Below are 9,096 nucleotides of genomic sequence, written 5' to 3' on the forward strand. Positions count from 1 at the left end.
TCTCTCTCTCTCTCTCTCTCTCTCTCTCTCTCTCTCTCTCTCTCCCCTCTCATTCACTCATGCCTTGGCTTTGCAAAAAGGATTGCGTGCAGCCTAAGACTGCTTCCCACTTGCAACAGCCAGCCCAGCGTGGCAAGGAGCAAGAAAGCAGGGGAGGGAGGGAGAGGGTGGCCCTTTCCCATTCTCTGAGCTTAGAGTCAGAGCCGGACAATGAGAGGCTTCCTGGCCAGAGACCCCATGGGATTTTCTACCTTTGTGCCTTAATGGTCAGAATCTGTGATTGGCGGCAGTGGGGGAGGGGGAGAGAAGTGGAGGAGGAACCGGCGCAGGAAGTCTCCAACTCACTCTCCCTCAGTCTTCCTTAGCTTGCTTTTCTACAGAAGGTTCCCTCACCTCTGAAATCTTTCCCAAGGACCATATCAGATGATGGACAGCCACCTGACTCCGATCTCTCAGCTCTTACCCTCAACTGTGGGTATTTCAGTTGCAGTCAGCAAGAACGAAAGATTTTCAGCCACCACAGATAATTAATCCCATCTCGATTTTTAGGCCTCAGTCTCTCCATAGTGTATTTTTAGTTAAACTATTAAATATGATACTGTAACGATATGGAATGATTGGAGGAGGATGTGTTTAATTCCATTTTCCTGATGAGTAAGTTGAGGCTGGGAGGCATGACTTCCCTGACATGACACCATAATAATTTGTTGACCATCTTACTGATAAACCCGGCCTGTTGGACTTCAATGCCCGCCTCCTCTAGGTACCATACCTCATTTAAATGTACAAGAAGAGGGGCGCCTGGATGGCTCAGTCAGTTAAGCCCCAGACTCAGTTTCTGCTCTGGTCCTGATCTCAGGGTCCTGGGATTGAACCCCATAAATAAATACACAAGAAGAGGGGGCGTGACAGCAAGCAAAACCAAACAGGGAGAAGCACCGCATTGGGACCCGCCCTTTTAGGCTAGGAGTTTCTGGGAATCAGAAGAGGAGCTGAAGATTCAAAGAATGACCACACTGGGTGTCAAACCCATAATCCCATCAACCCAATCAGTTCTTTTTTTTGTTTGTTTTTACGATATTGTATCTATTTATTTGAGAGAGAGAGAGAGACATAGAGAGAGAGAGAGCGTGTGTGTGTGTGTGTGTGTGTGTGTACCAGCAAGCACACAAGCAGGTGGTAGGGGGAGAGGGAGAGGGACAAGCAGACTCCCCGCTGAGCAGGGAGCTCAAGGTGGGGCTGGATCCCAGGACACCGGGACCATGCAGAACCAAGGCAGTCACTTAACCGCTTAACCGACTGAGCCACCCAGGCACCCCCAACCCAATCAGTTCTTAATCATAATGGAGCAACAGGGGTTGTGAGGGTGTGGTTCTCCTCCATCAAGATATCCAAGGGAGGGGCGCCTGGGTGGCTCAGCCCTTAAGCGTCTGCCTTCAGCTCAGGTCATGATCCCAGAATCCTGGGATCGAGCCCCGCATCGGGCTCCCTGCTTGGCGGGAAGCCTGTTCTCCCTCTCACACTCGCCTTGCTTGTGTTTCCTCTCTCGCTGTCTCTCTCTGTCAAATAAATAAAATCTTAAAAAAAAAAAAAAAAAGATAGCCAAGGCATTAAAAATGGACCCAAGGGCGCCTGGGTGGTTCAACTGGTTACGCTCCACAGTCAGTGCAGTCTGCTTGTCCCTCTCCCTCCCCCTCATCTCTCCCTCCCCCTCTACCCCTCCCCCTCATCTCTCTTTAAAATAATTTTTTTAAGATTTCACTTATTTATTTGACAGAGAGAGAGGGAAAGAGCACAAGCAAGGGGAACGGCAGGCAGAGGGAAAAGCAGACTCCCCACTGAGCAGGGAGCCCAACACAGCACTCAAACCCAGGACCCTGGGATCATAAGCCAAGCCGAAGGCAGACGCTCAACCGACTGAGCCACCCAGGTACCCCTAAAATAAATATATATTTTTAAAACAGTATTACAAAGTGGTTGGGAGTGCAGTCTTTGGAGTTAGTCCTAGGTCAAATTCCCAGCTCATCCATTGTGGCCTTGAGCAAATTATCTAAAATCTCTGAGCCTCAGTTTCTGGATTAAAAATACACATTTCAGGGCGCCTGGGTGGCACAGCGGTTGGGTGTCTGCCTTCGGCTCAGGGCATGATCCCGGCATTATGGGATCGAGCCCCACATCAGGCTCTTCTGCTATGAGCCTGCTTCTTCCTCTCCCACTCCCCCTGCTTGTGTTCCGTCTCTCGCTGGCTGTCTCTATCTCTGTTGAATAAATAAATAAAATATTTTTAAAAAATAAAAAAATAAAAATAAAAATACACATTTCAGAGGGTTGTTGTGATGCTTAGGTGAAATTATGAAGTCAACTCTTCTTGCCTGGCACATGGGGAGTGTTCAATGAAAACATAACACATATTTAGAATAATATATTAGTGTATATGGTAATCATTTGATTGCTTAAATTAGTTGGCTGATTCAAGTATGAGATTGACAAACTGGTGTTTTAAATGTTGAGGAAGAAGACATCAGTACGGACTGGAATATATAAAGAAGGCCTCTTAGTTTGTAAGGGGTTAAGAAGAGATTGGCAGGGTGGCACCTGGGTGGCTCAGTCGGGTGAGCGTCTGCCTTCAGCTCGGGCCATGATCCCAGGTTCCTAGGATCCAGTCCCCCCGACGGGCTCCCTGCTCAGTGGGGAGTCTGCTTCTCCCTCTCCCTTTGCTCCTCCCCCTGCTTCAATTCTCTCTCTCTCTCTCACTCATTCTCTCTCTCTCAAATAAATAAATCTATTTTTTTTCAAAGATTTTGTTTATTTATTTGAGAGAAACAGTGAGAGAGAGAGAGCACAAGTGGAGTGAGGGGCAGAGGGAGAAGCAGATGGAAGCAGACTTCCCACCAAGCAAGGAGCCCAACACAGGCTCGCTCCCAGGACTCTGGGATCATGACCTGAGCCAAAGGCAGACGCTCAACCAATTGAGCCACCCAGGTGCCCCAATAAATAAAATCTTTAAAAAAAATAAGAGGTTGTAAGGGAACTTAAGCTGAGCCTGGAAGGATGAAGTGTAGATTAATCTCGGTATCTACAAAGAGCCGTAGTCAGCGGTCCATGCAGAGATGAGCGTAGCGAGTGAGTGTTAGGCAGCAGTGGAAGATAAGATTGGGTAATAGACTGCTCCCTCTTGGAGTAATGGGTGTCAGAAATTTATTATCCAATATGTAAATAGTAACTCTTATCTTTGGTCATAAATTCACACTCAAGCCAAACAGCAGACCTAATAGGTACTCAATTAGCCAATAAAAATTTGGTCAATGACTTAGAAGCATCAGGAGGTGCCCTCCAATTCTAGAAGTCCCAGATTTTGTGAACAACTATCCCCATTGACCGATCCGTCCCTTTCACAAATTTGTAGAATTCAACCATATTTCCTTCCTCAGCTTTTATTTTTCCAGAAGTTCCATGGTGTCCTCAATCATTATGGACTTCCTCCAACTTCAGTATCTCTTTCTTGTGGTACAATGGCCATGTGCAAACACTTTTTTTTTAATGTAAGCTCTACACCAAACATAGGGCTTAAACTCACCATCCTGAGATCAAGAGTCACATGCTCCACTGACTGAGCCAGCCAGATGCCCCCAAACACTAAAGTTATTATTTGTTTTTATTATAAAACAACTTAACATTAATGAAAACTGCAAAAAAGTCACCCACAATTCCTAACAAGCCAACTATTTGTGTTTCTGCATGTTCTTTTTTTTAATCTTTTTTTTTAAGGTTTTATTTGTTTGACAGAGTGAGAGAACACAAGCAAGGGGAGCAGTAGAGGGAGAGGGAGAAGCAAGCTCCCCGCCAAGCAGGGAGCCCGATGCGGGGCTCAATCCCACGACCCTGGATCATGACCTGAGCCAAAGGCAGATGCTTAACCATCTGAGCCACCCAGGCACCCCTGCATGTTCTGTTATGGTCTTTGTCTGTATTCAATTATATAATTTTACTTTATCTTTTTTTCAGGATCAAATATTTTTCCAAATTACTACTTCTGTTCAAAATTATCGTTGTTAGTAGTTGCATAATATTACATAGTACTGGGGCACCTGGGTGGCATCTGGGTGGCTCAGTCCGTTGAGCATCCAACTCTTGGTTTTGGCTCCGGTCAAGATCTCAGGGTGGTAAGATCAAGCCCCGCCTCAGGCTCTGCACTCAGCAAGGAGCCTGCTTGAGATTCTCTCTCCCTCTCCCTTTGCCCCTCCCCCACTTAAGTGCCTACACACTCTCTCTCAAATAAATAAATACATCTCTAAAAAGACATTCCATAGCACTGATGGCAACATTACTTATTTAACCATTTAAACATTTATTCAGGTTGTTTCCAGTTTTCCTTTATTCTATGAAACACCTTCATTAACACAATGACTCAAAAAAAAAAAAAACACCCCACAATGTCTCTATTTACTAGAATTACCTTCTTAGGCTTCATTCCCAGGAGTATGATTATCGAGTCAAAGATAATGAAGATGTTTATAAACTTTGATACTTGTTACAGTGCTTCACCAAAGGAAATTTTTTAAAATCAATTTACAGTGCTATCTGTCATGTTAGAGTAAACCAGCTTTACCACAATTTCCACAGCATAGCTATCATTGTTTAAAGTTATTTGCTAACAAAATAAAAGTAGAAATTCATTGTTTATAATTAACAAACAGTTCAATAAACGTTCACAAAATGAACACACACATAACAGCTCCACATCAGGAAAGGAAACATTATCAGGGCCCGAGAAATCCCCTTCATGCTTCCTTCCACTTAGTACTCCCCCACCCCTACCAAGAGTAACCTTTATCCTGACTTCTAACAGCATAGACTTTTTTAAACCTGTTTCTGCACTTTCTGTAAATGTAATCATACGGTATGTACTCTTTTGTTGAGATAAAATTCATATACCATAAAATTCACCCCTTTAAAGTATACAATTCAGGGGCAACTGGGGGGCTCAGTCAGTTAAGTGTCCGACTCTTGATTTTGGCTCAGGTCATGATCTCAGCATCCTGAGATTGAGCCTCAAGCCAGGCTCCATGCTGGGCATGGAGCCCGCTTAAGATTCTCCCTCTCCTTCTGCCCCTCCCCCCTCTGAAAAAATAAAAATAAAAAGTAAAGTATACAATTCAGTAGTTTTTGGTATAATCAGAGTTGTGCATCTGTCATTACCATCAATTTTAGAACATTTTCATCATCCCACAAAAAACCCTTTTCCAATTCCCAGTCATTCCCCATTTCCTACCAACCTACCAACTCCCTCACCCCAGCCCTAGGCAACCATGATTCTACTTTCAGTCTCTATAATTTGCCCATTCTGGACATTTCACATAAGTGGAATCATACAGTATGTGGCCTTTTGTGAACCAAATTCTTTCATTTACCATAATGTTTTAAAGGTTCATCCACTGTTGTACCATGTATAAATACTTCATTCCTTTTTATTGCCAATTAATGTTTCATTGTAATGAAATACCACATTTTATTTATCCATTCATTAACCAATAGATGTTTCAGTTGTTTCTATGTTTTTTGGCTCTATGAATAATGTTGCTATGAACATCAGTGTACAACTTTTTTCTTTTTTAAAAAGATTTTATTTGTCAGAGAGAGAGAGCACAAGCAGGGGGAGTGGCAGACAGAGGGAGAAGCAGGCGCCCCATGGAGCAGGGAGCCCGATGCAGGACTCGATCCCAGGACCCCAGGTTCGTGACCTGAGCGGAAGGCAGACACGTAACCAAATGAGCCACCCAGGCATCCCAGTGTATAAGTTTTTCTGTGGACTATGTTTTAAATTCTTCAGAGTACATACTTAGGAGTGGAACTGATAGAGCATATGGTAACTCTATATTTAACCTTTGGAGGAACTGTTTTCTACAAGGGCTGTATCACTTTACATTCCGACAAGCAGTGTATGAACGTTCTAATTACTCAACATTCTCACCAACACTTGTTGGAAGCCATCTTTTTCTAAAATTTTTTGAAGATTTTATTTAGTTATTTGAAAGAGACACAGAATGAGAAAGAGAGCACAAGGGGCAAAGGGACAAGCAGACTTCCTGCTGAGCGGGGAGCCCGACTCAGGGCTCAATCCCAGGACCCTGAGATCATGACCCAAGCTGAAGGCAGACGCTTAACCATCTGAGCCACCCAGGCGCCCCATAAGTCATCTTTTTCGTCAGAGCCAACCTAGTAAGTGTGAAGTGGTATCTTATTGTGGTTTTGATTTGCAGTTCCCTAATGACTAATGATGTTGAGCATCTTCTTGTGTCCTTATTGCCTATTTGGATATCTTATTTGGAGAAAAATTTATTCAAATCCTTTGCCCAATTTTAATTGGGTTGTCTTTTTATTGTTAAGTTTTAAAGATTTCTTATATAGTATAGACACTAGACCCTTATCAGATATAAGATTTGTAGGGCACCTGGCTGGCTCAGTGGGTGGAGCATGCGACTCTTGGTCTCAGGGTTGTGAATTCAAGCCCCACATTGGGTGTAGAGATTACTTAAAAATAAAATCTTAAAAAAAGATATAAGATTTGCAAATACACACACACACACACATACATATATATACACACATAGATACATATATATTTTTTTAATTAATCTCTATGTCCATCATGGAGCTCAACTCACTCCCCTGAGATCAAGAGTTGAGTGCTCTACTAACTGAGCCAGCCAGGCACTCCTTGCTAATGTTTTTGCCCATTCTATGGGCTGTCTTTTCACTTTCAGTATAGTGTCGTGATGCACAAATGTTTTTCATTTTGATGAAGTTCAATTTATTTTTCTTTGATTACTTCTGCTTTAATTGTCACATGTAAAAAAAAAAAAAACACTCCCTAATCCATGGTTACAAAGATTTACACCTATGTTTTCTGCTAAGAGTTTTATGGTTTTATTTCTTATATTTAGGTCTTTGATCCATTTTGAGTTAATGTTTGTACAAGGTGTGAGGTAGGGGTCCAAATCCATTCTTTTGCATGTGGATATCAAGTGTCCCAATACCATTTATTGAAAAGACTATTCTTTCCCCCACTGAATTGTCTTGCACCCTTGTCAAAAATCAATTGACCACATACGTGAGGATTTACTTATGGACATTAAATTCTGTTCCAATGACATATATGTCTGTATTTATGCCAGTACCACACTGTCTTGGTTACTGTTAGCTTTGTAGTAAGTTCTGAAATTGGGAAATGTGAGTCCTTTAACGTTGTTCTTCTTTTTCAAGACTGTTTTATCTTTCTATGTCCCTTGAATTTCCATACGAAATTTAGGATCAGCTTGTTAGATTCTGCAAGGAAGACAGCTGGAATATTGATGGGCATTGGCTGAAATCCATAGATCAATTTGAGGAATACTGCCATCTTAACAACATCAAATCTTCCGACCTGTGAACATAGGATGTGTTTCCATTTTTTAAGGGCTTCGTTAATATCGTCTAAAGTATTTTGTAGTTTCCACAGTGTAAGTTTTGTACTACTTTTAATAAATTTATTCCCAAGTATATTATTCTTTTTGATGTTATTACAAGTGTAATTCTTTTCTTAATTTCATTTTCAGTTTGTACATTGCCCCTATAAAAATATAATTGAGGGGTGCCTGGCTGGCTCAGTCAGTAGAGCATGCAACTCTTGATCTCAGGGTAGTGAGTTCGAGCATAGACATTACTTAGAGCATAGAGATTGGGCATAGAGATTACTTTAAAAAAAAGAAAGAAATGCAACTGATACTTGTATATTGATTTTGTACCCTGCAACTTGGTTGAACTCGCTTATTAGTTTCTAATAGTGTTTTAATGGATTCCTTAGGAGTTTCTTTTTTTTTAAATAATTTTTTTATTATATTATGTTAGTCACCATACAGTACATCCCTAGTTTTTGATGCAATGTTCCATGATTCATTACTTGCATATAACACCCAGTGCACCATGCAATACGTGCCCTCCTTACTACCCATCACCAGCCTATCCCATTCCCCCACCCTCCTCCCCTCTGAAGCCCTCAGTTTGTTTCCCGGAGTCCATAGTCTCTCATGGTTCATTCCCCCTCTGTTTACCCCCCCTTCTTCTTCCCTTTCTTCTCCTACCAATCTTCCTACTTCTTATGTTCCATAAATGAGTGAAACCATATGATAATTGTCTTTCTCTTCTTGGCTTATTTCGCTTAGCATAATCTCCTCCAGTCCCGTCCATGTTGCAGCAAATGTTGAGAAATCGTTCTTTTTGATGGCTGAGTAATATTCCATTGTATATATGGACATCTTCTTAATCCAGTCATCTGTTGAAGGGCATCTCGGCTCCTTCCATGATTTAGCTATTGTGGACAATGCTGCTATGAACATTGGGGTGCATATGGCCCTTCTCTTCACTACGTCTATATCTTTGGGGTAAATACCCAGTACTGCAATGGCTGGATCACAGGGTAGCTCAATTTTTAACTTTTTAAGGGACCTTCACACTGTTTTCCAAATTGGCTGTACCAACTTGCATTCCCACCAACAATGTAGGAGGGATCCCCTTTCCCCACATCCTCTCCAACAATTGTTGTTTCTTGCCTTGTCCATTTTTGCCATTCTAACGGGCGTAAGGTGGTATCTCAAGGTGGTTTTGATTCGAATTTCCCTGATGGCTAATGATTTTGAACATTTTTTCATGTGTCTGTTAGCCATGTGTATGTCTTCATTGGAAAAGTGTCTGTTCATATCTTCTGCCCATTTTTTGATTTATTTGTTTCTTGTGTATTGAGTTTGAGAAGTTCTTTGTAGCTCTTGGATACCAGTCTTTTATCTGTAGTGTCATTTGCAAATATCTTCTCCCATTTCATGGGCTGCTTCTTAGTTTTTTTTTGACTGTTTCCTTGGCTGTGCAGAAGCTTTTGATCTTGATGAAGTCCCACAAGTTCATTTTTTCTTTTGTTTCTCTTGCCTTTGGAGATGTGTCATGAAAAAAGTTGCTGTGGCCGATGTCAAAGAGGTTGTTGCCTATGTTCTCCTCTAGGATTTTGATGGATTCCTGTCTCACATCGAGGTCTTTCACCCATTTGGAGTTTATCTTTGTGTATGG

Source organism: Ursus maritimus, assembly GCF_017311325.1.
Source record: "Ursus maritimus isolate PB19 chromosome X unlocalized genomic scaffold, ASM1731132v1 scaffold_X1, whole genome shotgun sequence".
Classification (NCBI taxonomy): Eukaryota; Metazoa; Chordata; class Mammalia; order Carnivora; family Ursidae; genus Ursus; species Ursus maritimus.